Raw genomic sequence first — 13,805 nt, forward strand, 5'->3', positions numbered from 1 at the left:
CACTGTTTTTCTTTCGGTTTTCCTCTTTTGCCAATTGTATTTCACTATTTCTCAAAACTATTTCTTATCTCTATTAAATGTCAAAGTGACGTAAATATGAAATAAAGTTCATTTTTTCTTTAAAACAATTGTCAAGGTGTTGTCATGTTGGTATGAGCCACTAGTTTGTTATTTGATGGTTATTATTTTACTCACTAAATTTAGCAATGAAAGTATCATTTTCGTAAGCGATGTTGGAAAAAGGCGCTTGCGCTACTGAATATTTATCGTCTTTATTTCTTGTCCTTCGGTATAAAATTTACTTACACCTGAATCTTTTCTGACTTTTGAAAATTTTTGACATAACCTCAAACCTGATCTAGGGAGATTTTACGATGCAGGTGTTCCGAAACGAAAGGTTTTAGGGTGGTACAGCCTTGTCTTTGAGGGAATTTTGACATTGACAATTGTTTTTAAAAAAATCAAACTATAGTTTTGAGAAATAGTGAAATACAATTGACAAAAGAGGAAAACCAAAAGAAAAACACTGTAATAGATTAAAATATGAGGTATTGTTGATCTTTTATACATCGAGCAACAATAAAGGCCCTAAGTGACACTCTTGCGAACCCCGCGTGTATCTGTAAAAATTATTTTTGTTCGGTTGGCGATACAGTTACAATTTTATGTTGGTACACTTGATTGTCAAATGCAAATATGACAGTTCAAAAGTCAAAATAAATCAAATCGTTATTATTTTAACTTACAATCTTTATCTACAGCGTGATCAATAATGACTGAGTCTGTTGGCAATGAAACAATTGCAAAATTTTGGTGTTTTCTTGTCTCGAAATGGGCACTGACCGGAAGTTTAAACTTGGCACGACATTAAAAAAATGTTTAGGTTATGTCGGTTAGGTTTATGCTATTACAAAAATGGTAAATTTGAAGTTTGCCTGTCAGCACTGTTTACAGTGGTACCAAAATCATTCAAATTTTCATTGTTACCAACAGATTCAGTCATTCTTGATCACGCTGTACAAAGCGCATCAGCAGACAACTCTTTGACAAATGACTAGGCGTATCAATTATTCGGGAGTGCCAACTGCCACTAAATTTGTCTCAATCATTAAAAGTTATCACATCCTGAAATATGTACTACTGATCGTTCACGAAAAATACAACAATTTTTCAAATGCCGATATTAATAAGCCCAAATTGAAGATGTGATGAAAAAAAAATCTCATCTCTCAGATTTCCAATTACAAAATTGTAATTATTATATTCTGAAGGGTTTAAGAAAAAAGCGGAATTCTACAATTCAAGTTTTATCCTTCAAGATATGATAATAAGCGCAACTTGAAGTGACACAAGAAAAATTGAATTATCACGAAATTTTAAATTTCGTCTCTCGTCTTTGGCATAATAAATCATGAAGTGATACACCCCGAATTGTTTCCCTGAAAGTCTCTTCTCTTATGTATTATTCTGTCAATAATCTCCATAAATTTGAACAATTTTATTTGGCACAGTGCCATCAAGTAAGAACGCACCTCAGCGTTCCTACTTAAATCAAACCCACCAATAAAACAACATAATTCGGCCATTTCAAACAAAGGAAACGCTTCTTCTTCTTCTTCCATATTCTTCCCATATTTGCCACCCGTTCGTCACACTTTCCTAATCCCCAGTTTCGAATCGAAAAGGATAGATTGTTGCGAGAAGATTAATTTTGTATCAGAGTGCTGCAGAAATGGTATTGATTTTGATCAATTCATACGCGATGGCGCATATTCCACCGAGATCGCCTTTAAAATTCCATTTGGAAACGCACGACGACTCCAACATCATTAAGCCAAGTACTTTGAACCTGCACACTCGGAAAAACTTTGTCACAAATAAACAAATTACAACGAAAAGCACGAATTAGCTAAATGCGAGGTCAACGAAACTGGGGAACTGTCAACGTGGAACAACTACAACAAGACTTGTTTGGAGCGCGGCAAGGATCCCGTCAACGAAACTGGGGAACTGTCAACGTGGTACAACTACAACAAGACTTGTTTGGAGCGCGGCAAGGATCCCGTCAACGAAGCTGGGGAACTGTCAACGTGGTACAACAAGACGTGTTCGGCGCGCGGCAAGGATCCCGACTTGGTCCGGCGCTCTGATAAAATTTTTATTGTCGACAGATCAATGAACGTAAAATCCACTTTCCATTGAATTGTGCGGTGTCCTTCATTTTCCGAGCGGATAATTGAATTTTTAATAACAAAAATAAAATCCAACCTGCGGCGCATCATGCTGCGAGAGCTAAAAATACAAGATAATTGTTAATAACAAAGGAGCACTTTAATGAATATATCACGGATTTACCCTATTTAATCGCAGTGGAAATGAACAATTAAAACGCCTTCACACGATGCTAACCCAAATGAAAACGGATGACCGATAATTACACGGATTCTTGCCCCAAAAGTTTCCTCATCCCCAGGTTACAAAAGCCGCAAAGAATCGCGATATTAAAATTTGAATAAAACTTCCTCCGAGAACGCAGTTTTATGCTCCGAAGACATAATTTATTTATGTTTTTTCGTTCGAAATGTTTTATTCGTTTTTGTTCAAGTCCAAGGTGAACCGTAATGAAAACAAACCGAATGAGTAAGTATCCAGACCGCGGTTCGGACATAAATTGTGACAACATTAACATAGTTGAAGAGACGTTTGGTGTTTTATGTTGACATTTCTTTACATGGACGATTTCTTTTGTGTTCGGCGATAAAGACAACAGGAAGAGGTTTATTGGCGCTCAGGTGAAAGTTCACTGAAAGCTATTGAGCATTCCGCAGATCATTTTATTCTTACGTACATACTCATTGTTGTCGTTTTTCCTACCACATTCCACACGTAAATTAGCAAACTATAATTATAATTAATTTAATTATGACAATAATTAACCGATCCTCACATTTCAATTTAAAAATACATATGGTGTTCCGCAAGAGTCACACTTAGGACCTTTACTGTTGCTCGACATACAGAGTGTTATTGAAAGTTGTACCACGAGCTACTGGCTTCATGTAGAACTCGGAAAAAATATCTAAAAAATTCTATGTCAAAAAATAAAATGACATTTATTTTTTGACCTACAATTTTTTTAAATTGCTTTTAGTTTTCTACGTTGTCCTACGTTGTCGTACGTAAAATTTTGGCACATTTTAAAAATACACCCTGTACATCATGTTTTATAAAATGTAAGCCAATGCGAAGTAACCTATAGGAAATATGCTTTAAAACAAGGAAACCGCATTGGTGTACGTTTTATAAAATATGATATACAGGGTATTCGGTAAATGTCCGGCCAAACTTTAACCGCGAGCTACTGGCTTCATGTAGAAAAAATATTTAAAAAATTCTATGTCAAAAAATAAATTGACATTTAATTTTTGAGGTACAATTTTTTTTAACTGCTTTTATTTTAGTCTTCTACGTTGTCTCACAACCTCGTAGGTAAAATTTCGGCACATTCTTAAAATACACCTTGTATATCATATTTTATAAAACGTACACCAATGCGGTTTTCTTGTTTTAAAACATATTTCCTAGAGGTTACTTCGCATTGGCGTACGTTTTATAAAATATGATATACAGAGTGTATTTTAAAAGTATGCCGAAATTTTACCTACGAGGTTGTGAGACAACGTAGAAGACTAAAAGCAGTTAAAAAAAATGTACCTCAAAAATTAAATGTCAATTTATTTTTTGACATAGAATTTTTTAAATATTTTTTCCGAGTTCTACATGAAGCCAGTAGCTCGCGGTTAAAGTTTGGCCGGACATTTACCGAACACCTGTACAGGGTGTATTTTTAAAATGTACCGAAATTTTACCTACGAGGTTGTTCTACAACGTAGAAGACTAAAAGCAATTTAAAAAAATTGTAGCTCAAAAAATAAAATGACATTTACTTTTTGACATTGAATTTTTTCCGAGTTCTACATGAGTCCAGTAGCTCGTGGTTAAAATATGTGTACAACTTTCAATAACATTCTGTACATATAGAAGACCAAAAACACGTCACATTTTATTCCAGAATGTCTTAACTTTGCCTTAACATGATTCTGGAAGAAAAGCTCTTGTTTTTATAAAATTGACATTTTGGGCTTTGTGCTTCACACGTTGTGGCGTTGAAGAGTCGATTGTGAACACACCACGAATTACAGGTCACAGATCAGCTTTATAAATCTAACCTCACTTTTTGCGTTGTTTGTGTTTTGACTCTGGAGACTGACGCATGGTGCGTTCACAATCGACTCTTCAACGCCTACTTTAAGGATAAATTTAAATGAACACCCGATATTTTTTTTTATATCTGTTGCCCCACCTATACAAAATCGATAACACCTCCTACTTTCTTCCAGATCCTTACTCTTGCTTTACTGCTGTTGTTACTCTTCACATGTCACATCGTACTTTCTGCTCCTATCGAAGAAATCTATTTAAAGACATCTTATTACACCATCACCTCTCTTGGCTGTGTAATTTTCATAGGTCACAACGTTTTCTCTTTCTCTACTCGTAATAAGCAACAATTACTATTTCCTATTCCTCCCCTAGTTCCCATCTTTCAATTTCCCATCAACCCATGAGACCTTGGTCGCGCTCAATTATCATCGGCGAACTTGAAATTATTTAAATCGAACGTTTAATAACGCTAATTAGCCGGAGCTTTGTTTATATTCGGTACGTTTGTTTTATCGATTGCATTCCCATTGAAGGCGGCTTTTATTTTTATTCACAATCGAACTTTCAATGTCAGCTGTAGGTAGATAAAATCTCACGCGTTCAAATGCCATTGAACTTTACCTAACCTATTCAACGTACGAAAATTAACGAGTTTTTTAACAAACGGAGACCACCTTGAACACTTCACACTACTGCCAAGTGGAATGGGCGCGCCTGCAAAATTCCCACATTTGACACACTGACAGACAAACACCGACAAAGATGTCGCACAGAGCAAACGCAAAACGGGAAATGGGAGGATTTGAGAAGCTGGTTTGAGAAGGCCCACACTGACAGCTGTCACTCTCGATTTTAGGTTAGCTTCTTCAAATTCCCTGCTCCCGTCAATTTGAGGTTAGGTTTTTTGAAAATCTGTCGGTGTCGAATTTAGGTTAGGTTTGTCTCGGAAAGAAAGTAGACGAATGACATGCAGGTGGTGATTGACAGGACCCGCTGGTAACAAAATTCCCCCAGCGCTGATATTAATATTCAAAGCGTAAGATGGTGTAATTCTGGTCGTTAGGCTTTAAGCCCCAACTACACCCTAACGAAGTGTATAATGTCACAGCGATGGCTATTAGATGGTGATCCGTGTTACGGTGTGTGCCCTATCTGTGCTGTTACGGTTACCGAATTAGTTTGGCCGCAATGTAGTGGGTGCAAGGACGAATTAACATTGCCTACAGTGTATCTGGTCGAGACAAATGGACGATAATTGTCAATTTACCATTAATAACTGTTAATGTCAGCGATGAATGAACCGTGGGACGGTCATCTATTTTTAAACGAGTTTACGGATTTCATCTGGGATCCATTGTTTGACCGACAAACGATCAGATACTTGTCGAGATACGAACGTACACAGAGGAAGAGGAGGAAAAGAGGACAACGGTGTAGACACACGAGATATTGACAGAGCGATTCTTGTATAGATCCAGACGTGAGGGGGGTTAGCCGAAGCATTCGATAAAACATTGAATTTTTTAACGCCAGAAGAAATTCTGGACTTGAGGAAAAAGTGTAAAGCGATGATGAGTCACTTATAAGTTGCAATATCGTTTCTTATCTGCAAAAGCGTCTAATCTTGTCAGCCGACTGTTATTTTTTTGATAAAATAAACATTTCAACACCAGGAGATGATGACTTTTAATATTTATATAGAATTCTGGCCAAAATACTTATTAACAAGCACTTTTTAATATTTTTGGACAAAGTTGTAAGTACAAAAAGGTGGTAGCAACCAACTTTTGATTGATATAATAAAATGAGAACAAAAAAACACGATGAATTACGACCTAAATGACTGTCGATAGTTTTCTTTCATAACCCCACGTTTTTCTGACGCTTGCAAACATACTAAAAACAAAAGTTGGCGACGTTGTCGGTTGTACCGTCGAGATAGAATGCAGTGTTGGTAAATTTTTGATTTTGAAACAGATTATAATTGCCTTTCAAAGCATTCATCCGACTCTCTTAAAAACTAAGATGTAACAAGTGGGCCTTCACACTCTCTTGATTTAACGGGTGTTTTTTTTTTTTAATTTGGCGTCGAAGTTGGCGTTGAAGATACGATTGTGAACACACCACAGGATTACAACTCTTGTCAGCAGTTTAAATCTAACCTCACTTTTTGCGTGTATTTAATATGCAGTTGGAAAAATCAGTCTATTTTTAAGACGAGTGGTTCATTAGCTGTTTATTAAATCTAACTTCACTTTTTGCGTTGTTTGTGTTTTTAATCTGCAGTTTGAAAAATCAGTGTTTTTAAAACGAGTGGTTCATTCAATATCGACTCAACGCCAAATTAAAAAAAAAACTTTTGTACCCAAAACAAACCACATGTGGTGGTACAAACTCTTTGCTGGAAACCAGAATTGCACTACTTGGATGAACTAATTATGGAATGTGCTGTTGTAGTTGAAAATTGAACAACATATACAGCGTGATCAACAAGGACTGAAGCTGTTGGCAGCAAATGACAGCAAAATATTCCCAAAGTATGAAAATTTTTTGGGCGTCAGTGTTGGCACCCGCTGCAAGTTGTGAATGTCAAAAAATTTAGGTTATGTTACGAGTTGGTGTTGGTAGTTAAAACACGATACGTACAAAACGACCAAAAACAGTATAAAATGTAATTAGCGCTACTTAATAATGGCCCACTGTTTCGATATTCATAAAAGCGACAGGCCGTGCCCACATGCCCCTCCTGAAAAACAGAAACATGTTTTATGCGTTATTATTTTCGAGCTGAAAGTCTGCGGGATGCAGGGATTAGATCCGGGAAAATTTGTAAGGGTGGAACTTTAATCAATTTCTTCTTTAAAATGGTTAGGCAACTTCCATATGACAAGCCTGTAAAGTAAGGAAAAGGAATGACGGGATTTTTAATGGTAAGGATTATTAGGCCCTGCATTAAACGTGCCCAACAAAGAACTTTGGATGCATGTGTTTTACATAAGAATCACGCCTGTTTGGAGTGAAAGCTTTCGCACTGACTTTCGAAGGTTTTGTTCCATTCTACCTCGAACATTCTCAACTACATCTTCTGTAAGTGTAAATGTTCTACCAGTAGGTTTTGCCTTTTTCACATCACCTGTTTGGAGGTAACGTTGCACCAATTTCGTACAATGTTGCCTAAACGCGACTAAGGTACCGGGCCGCCCAAGGTACCAACTGGCTCGGGGAACATTTGTTGAAATTGGTGGAATGTATCGTCCGTGCTCCGTGGAATACTGCCAACCGTTAGCAGCATCAAAATTTCCAGTCTGAAAGTACGCCATACCAATAAAAATGTCTTGCTCTAGTGTAAAAACCATTTTCATTAATAAATTGATACAAAAATGACACTTGATTTTGAAATTTAAATTTACCCGTCAAAATTGACAGCTGAAAATGTAATGCTACCAACTTCACTGAAATTTTCATCATGTTGTCATTGTTGCCAACAGCTTCAGTCCTTGTTGATCACTCTGTAGTATAATTCAGAATAAGTGGCATCGCGGTAGGCGTTGATTCTCTAAAGTGAGCTTTATGTTATGTCAAAAAATTTAGTAAACATGTGAAATGCGTTAGATAATTTTGACATGGTTTTCACCCACAACAGAGATAACCCCCAGACAAATAATATATTCTTCATAAATGAAACAAGGAAATTCCAAATACTTATAACAAGAAAATAAACACAAAACGATTCCAATGATAATATCAAGGCCAAATTAAAAGCGAGGGTTACCAACAGCATCGAAACTAGGGTATTATTAGCAAGGGTCTTGCTGCCAACGTAAATTTGAATTTCCAACGCCTACCGCGATGCCACTTATTCTGAATTATAATACGAGTATACTTCGATTTTGTTGCTACTTGCTCCACAACTTGCAACTCTCACTTACAAAAAAATCGTGCATTACATGTAGCAAAAAACAAAGAAACTGACACAAAAGGAACAATATAAATAGATGGGAACTAAAAATATCGAAACTGGGCGGTTAATTCACTTGCTTTGTACAACTGCTACATAATAAATGTTTATTGTTCATTATTTGCTTTATATAGAATGGATATTGTACGTATGCCGTGTACGCTTTTCACCTATTAACATTTCTTAAGGTTGAATAAACAGATACATTTAAAACAGACTATTCAACAGTGTTTCTTTTTTTTTCTGCTTCTCCCGCATTTTAAGTCTTCTCCACTATTGTCTCGCTTTTCTCGTCTCCATTTGCTCACGGTGATATTCTGTTCCACCTACTCTACTTTTTTATTACCACATTGTTCGCCGTCATTAATTCTTTTCCATTAAATATTCTGACTTCATCAACAAACTATAAATTTATTCCGCACGTATTTATTCGACTCCATCATAATTCGATTCCATCCAAAAAGTCTAGTTGGAAATCTTCCATGCAGATCCCTTTGATTTGTACTCATTACACAAAGCACACTGTTTCTTGCCTTTTAAGTATAAACAGAGCAATGCCACGAGTTTTCCAAACAAGACGTTATGATTCAGCGTGCCAAGAGCTCTACAAAACTCTTTGTGAACCATAAACTCGAGTTTTGTTAGCGTAATCTGTCAAAAATATTGAATAACATCTTATGGAAGATATCTCGAAGATCTTCCTTCCACACAGTCGACAACAAGCGACTCTACTACTTTGCGATTTTCTTTCTCCTTTCACGTCTACTGAAGCCTTCGCCGTTTGCTATGATCCACCCAACTCTCACACGAACCAGTCTACAAATGTGGTCCCAGGCGTCGCGACCACGTGCCTGCGTCATCGGCGGCGGCGACCGCACGCACACATCCACCGCCCGGAGTGGCGATGTTGCACCGATTCCGGTTACCATTGTTCTGTCCTGTTCCGGATATCGAAACGCGTGGTGCGCACGCGCCCCTCAGTCTTCGTCCCGGTAATGTTTACCTTGACAACGCGCTCTACGCCACAGCCACCTCTACTTTGCTGCATTCGGAGGTCACCGCCCGGTTCCAATTTAGAACGGATCGGGCCCTGTGCACGTGTGTGTGTGTGTGTGTGTTTGTTGGCTTGTTTATTGGAAGCGACGGTGCCGGAGGAGGCCCCGGAATGCACAATTAGCTTCGTTCACAGGTGTTTTTTTTCGGCGGCTTTTCGCAAAAGGGGGGATCAACCGGTCTCGGCGGACGAAAGCCGAGTCGTTGATTGACTCGTACGGGGAGTAATTGACACCGATCGGGTGATCTGAAGTGGGTTGTGGTGTCTGCAGTGTTTCACGGCCTACTGCCATTGTGATCGGCATTTTGTTCGAATGACCGGAAGTGTAGCCTACTGAGATGGCTGAAATTATGATATCGCTTAATTAACATTCAAATGATCCTATCGGTCACACGCCACAAGTTCCAATGGCGACATTACGACTTGATTGGGACTTTAGTAATTATTATCTTGACAGTTCGATTGCTCTCCGATCATTGTTACAGTCCGATATCATTTCTTCACATAAATAACGTCAACAATAAAAACGATACGACATCTCCATTCTCTCGCTCTCCTCCAGGTATCGGTTTTTATTGTGTTCTTAAGCTGAAGCGGCTTAGCTCATAATGTGGGAATCACACATAATTTACAACACCATTAAACTTGCTACCCAAGTCCATTATAAATCACAATCCAGGAGACCTTGTGCAGTTTTATAAATCTGTTTGGTGTAGAGTTGCATTTTTGCATTTATTATGAAAATATTTCAAACCTTCTTTGTTCCGAACAGTCGTTTCCCACTGCTTGTTTGTTTGGAACACTTTGACATAAATTTTTCCTAACAGAATCATGTTTACATGTTTACGAATAGCCTGAGCTAGACTCGGTTTCGGTCGGTATTGTCGGGAGCGTCCTGCAAAAAGAGTTGTGGTGACACAATATTTCCAATTCCTTGGACCGTCGTCTGTCTCAGCTTTACCATTGTAATTGGTCGACTTTGAACTGAATGAATGCATATCCTTGCAACGGAAGGCGTGCTCTTGACCTTTGCGATTGTGCACTGGTGGAGGGCGTCGCTTCGGTGGTGGCACGACGACTCCGGAGCCGGTTGATGGACGAGAGGTCTTAAAAAATTCATAAAACCCCGTTTAAGTGCAAACACATGCAAGCCAGGGTCCGAAAATAGATGGCCTCGTTTCTGTCAAGTTTCGAGTTGAAAATCAACAGCATCGAACAATTTTCGTTCCAGCGAGAGAATCTCGTCGAGGCTCGGGGCGAGGTGCGATCGATCTGGACTCCACAGCCGTGGGAAGAGTTATGGGGGTTTTGCGGAACAGCATCGACGCAACTTCGGGGGCGACGTCTGTTTTTGTCTTGTTTCGGGCCGAGTCGGAAGCGGGCGAGGAAAAGCCGGCGCGATTTCCGGCGGTGGCACTTCTTCTCTAGCAAGAACCAACAGGCGAGCGGCCGAAAATAAACCACCAGGAGCGATTTAATCCGGCTCCATCAACGTTCGGATCGCTCTTGTGAATCACCGTTCCGGGAATGGTGTTTATTAGGTGTGGGAGTCCGAAGCGGGACCTAACCTAGAACACTGTCGAAAACGTCGAGCGTCGACGCTGACAGACAGGTCCGCCAACCGATGCACCAACCCCGGATTGGTGAAAACTAAAAATATCTGCTGCCGACCTAAATAAAAACATGACTATTTTGACAATTTCGTAAGAGAGAACAAAATGGATGTGAAAACGCGAATCTCGCTAAAATAGACAAGACAAGTTATGGCGATGTGCCCAGATATTTATGACGCAAGCAATTGTATTTTAAGAATTGGATGGTTCGCTTTCCACGAAACGCGTCTCGCGGAAAATATTGAACAATCGAGTTGACAAATTGTGCCGATTTCATGCACAAATTGACATTCGTTTAATTGGGATAAACTTGGCCGGAGAAATCGGAAAGTTTCGATTTCGTGAAACCATAACCTATACGATTTGACAAGGGTTAGGTTATCGGTGACACCAATACTAAGTAATGAGGTTTCCATCGATTGTCGATAATGCAATTTTTATTGTAACACCTATTCGGATTTATTATTCCATTTTTAGACGGGTACGTTCCACCATTCTAAATTTAGACATTCCTAATTAAATATTCAAGCAAGAAGTTGATTGTACGTCAATATCGTACAATAACCAATTACGAGTTAAACGTTCTTACGTGAAACACGAATTTAACACACGTAAATGTGTGATGGACAATCACAAAGTACGATGCGAAGTTAGTCACTCCTCACGGTTGCCAACCTTACTGTTTACAAAAAATTGGCAAATACCGGAAGACATCTGTTTTTTATCCGTTGGCACCCACCAGATTTCTTCTTTATCGCACATCTCTCAACATTCTGGTCTAAGTCTAGACACTTATTTTATTAGCGGTGAACTCGTACAAACAAAAACCAGGAGAAATTCTCGTGAAAATCTGATTTGTCAAAGCTCCAATCGTTGCGAAAATTTACGAGGACACGTTTTATGCGGCCAACACGAATCCATAAAAGAAACCTCAAGAAAAAATCGTTTTATCGTAAAACAAAATATGTACATATACGGGTTGACATAACCTTACTTACTGAATAACACAGTGTACTGTTTGAGACACGTAATTTTACCGTTCCACTTATCGAATAATCGTCATTTATTATTTATTATAATCACAGTTTTACATCACTTAACCGTTTTTGTAAACGTCAACAAAAAGTCAATGTTACCAATCGTACAAAAAATATAATTACACTGTTTACGGTTTTTACTGAAGTAGAAACACTTCAGATTTTTCTTGTTTCTACATTATTACATAGAAAATGACATAATGTCAAGATAACATAACTACAAATCTTTGAAGATAATGTAACAGTAATCTATTGACAGGAGTCTTCAAAGCGCAGTTGGCAGAACTTATCAAATGACGCTACTTTTCTGTGATTGTCATTACCTTTGAATTTATGGAAAACGTAAGTTTCCTCAGACTAATGGACTCATTTCTATTAAAACATTTCGTTTTTAGCTTGTACGTACATATTTACCGTTACACAACCACATGCTGACACGTTACCGAACGAATAAGGTTAGGTTAACCTCCCACTTTTTTCCTTCGATAAAATGGATTATCTCTCGATTTTTTTACTGACAGTTACGTGAACAGTTTTGTAGCAATTCGGTGCCGAACATCACACCCGAATAGTACTGAAGAATCAAACGAATCGTAAAACCAACGGGGCAACTGTTTTCCATTTTTCAGAAGTGCCAACTTGACGAATCGACAGAAATCAATCTCACCTTTAAAAAAAAATCCAGATAGCCGTGAGTCCCTTCGATGAATATTCCATTCAATCCTGAAACAGAAAGACAAAGTGAGTCGAGAATCCAACGTTAACGAGAAAATGTTTAGTCAATTCCAACACACATGTCTTTGCTTAGTCCTTCCGATTTGGACTGTCAATATTGAAGTTTTCAGGTGTGAACAAACGAAGAGCAAAAACGATTTCGCGAGATCGTCGACAAGGCCGACGATTTCACAACGGCAGCGACTCCCTCCCCTCCATCAGATGCACCGCTTATCCTCTCCTTCCTTCCTCCCGCCGCTGTGGCGGCCGTTGCGGGCATCATCGCGGTGGCCTTGACGGAACTTGCACAGCCTACTGACATTTACTCGCCTCGCTGTGATCTACTCCGTGGAACAGATCTGTCGAGCGGTTCGCATCTGTCAGGGTGCGACTTTTCGCACGTCTGGATCGTGTGCCGCTCCACCGCGCGCTGTTCCCTTCCAGGACCGCACCCTGTTCGGCCCTGTTTCTTGGGATATTGGAAAAACGACGAGTTTAAAATAATTTGTCGGTGATAAATCGTAGACGGCCGATGTGGGTCACGCCGTATCGATTCGGTCCGCGTTCTGGGCGAGTTTTTTTGGCGGGAAACGAGATTTCTGTACTGCAGTCTAAAGTCTCGGTTTTGCTCTGTAGTAAAACTAATTTTAGACGGTGGTGGCCGCGCCTGATAGGTCCCCATTCATGAGCAAGTGAACATGGAACTCGTGCGCTATTTTCATTAATTGCGAGGAGCGGATCAGTCGATGCGATCGTATTTTGCCGGTGAAAATCTGGCACGAGTGGGAGCGTCTCGATTATTTTACGGTTGGGCGTAAGTGGGGCGCACCGTGTTTTTCTTTCGTTTCGTTCGCCGCTCCGTTTGTAATTTGCTTAATCGACGTTTAACAGCAGCCGTAAAGTGTACGAAACGGTCCACGTGGATTTAACTCGATTCAGACTTGTTTATTATTACATTAGGAACAAATCTTGGCGAGTTTGTGGCAAAATGCAACAGTAAGACTTCTAATGAATCTTAATTCACTAACAGAGTCATTTCCGTTACGACGAAGGAAGCCATTCCGCTCTCGCCGGTGTCGGATTAATAGAACACATGGAACTAAACCCTTCATCTACAAATCAGAAATGGTTTAAACCGCTACGGTAGACTTTAACGTTCGTTTGAATACGTCGGACTACATAAATATTTGTTTGCAAATTATTTT

General features: G+C 39.1%; 1 protein-coding gene across 2 annotated transcripts in view; it reads right to left on the reverse strand.

Annotated features, from left to right (window-relative positions):
- LOC138137548 (uncharacterized) overlaps positions 1–13,805 on the reverse strand; it is a 104,652-nt gene that overhangs the window by 59,889 nt on the left and 30,958 nt on the right. For both annotated transcript variants that reach the window (XM_069057008.1, XM_069057007.1), the window contains exon 2: positions 12,554–12,609. The gene's annotated coding sequence lies outside the window, so the exon portion shown is untranslated. The remainder of the gene's footprint in view (positions 1–12,553; positions 12,610–13,805) is intronic.

This window comes from Tenebrio molitor, chromosome 8 (assembly GCF_963966145.1).
Source record: "Tenebrio molitor chromosome 8, icTenMoli1.1, whole genome shotgun sequence".
In the NCBI taxonomy this organism is placed as follows: Eukaryota; Metazoa; Arthropoda; class Insecta; order Coleoptera; family Tenebrionidae; genus Tenebrio; species Tenebrio molitor.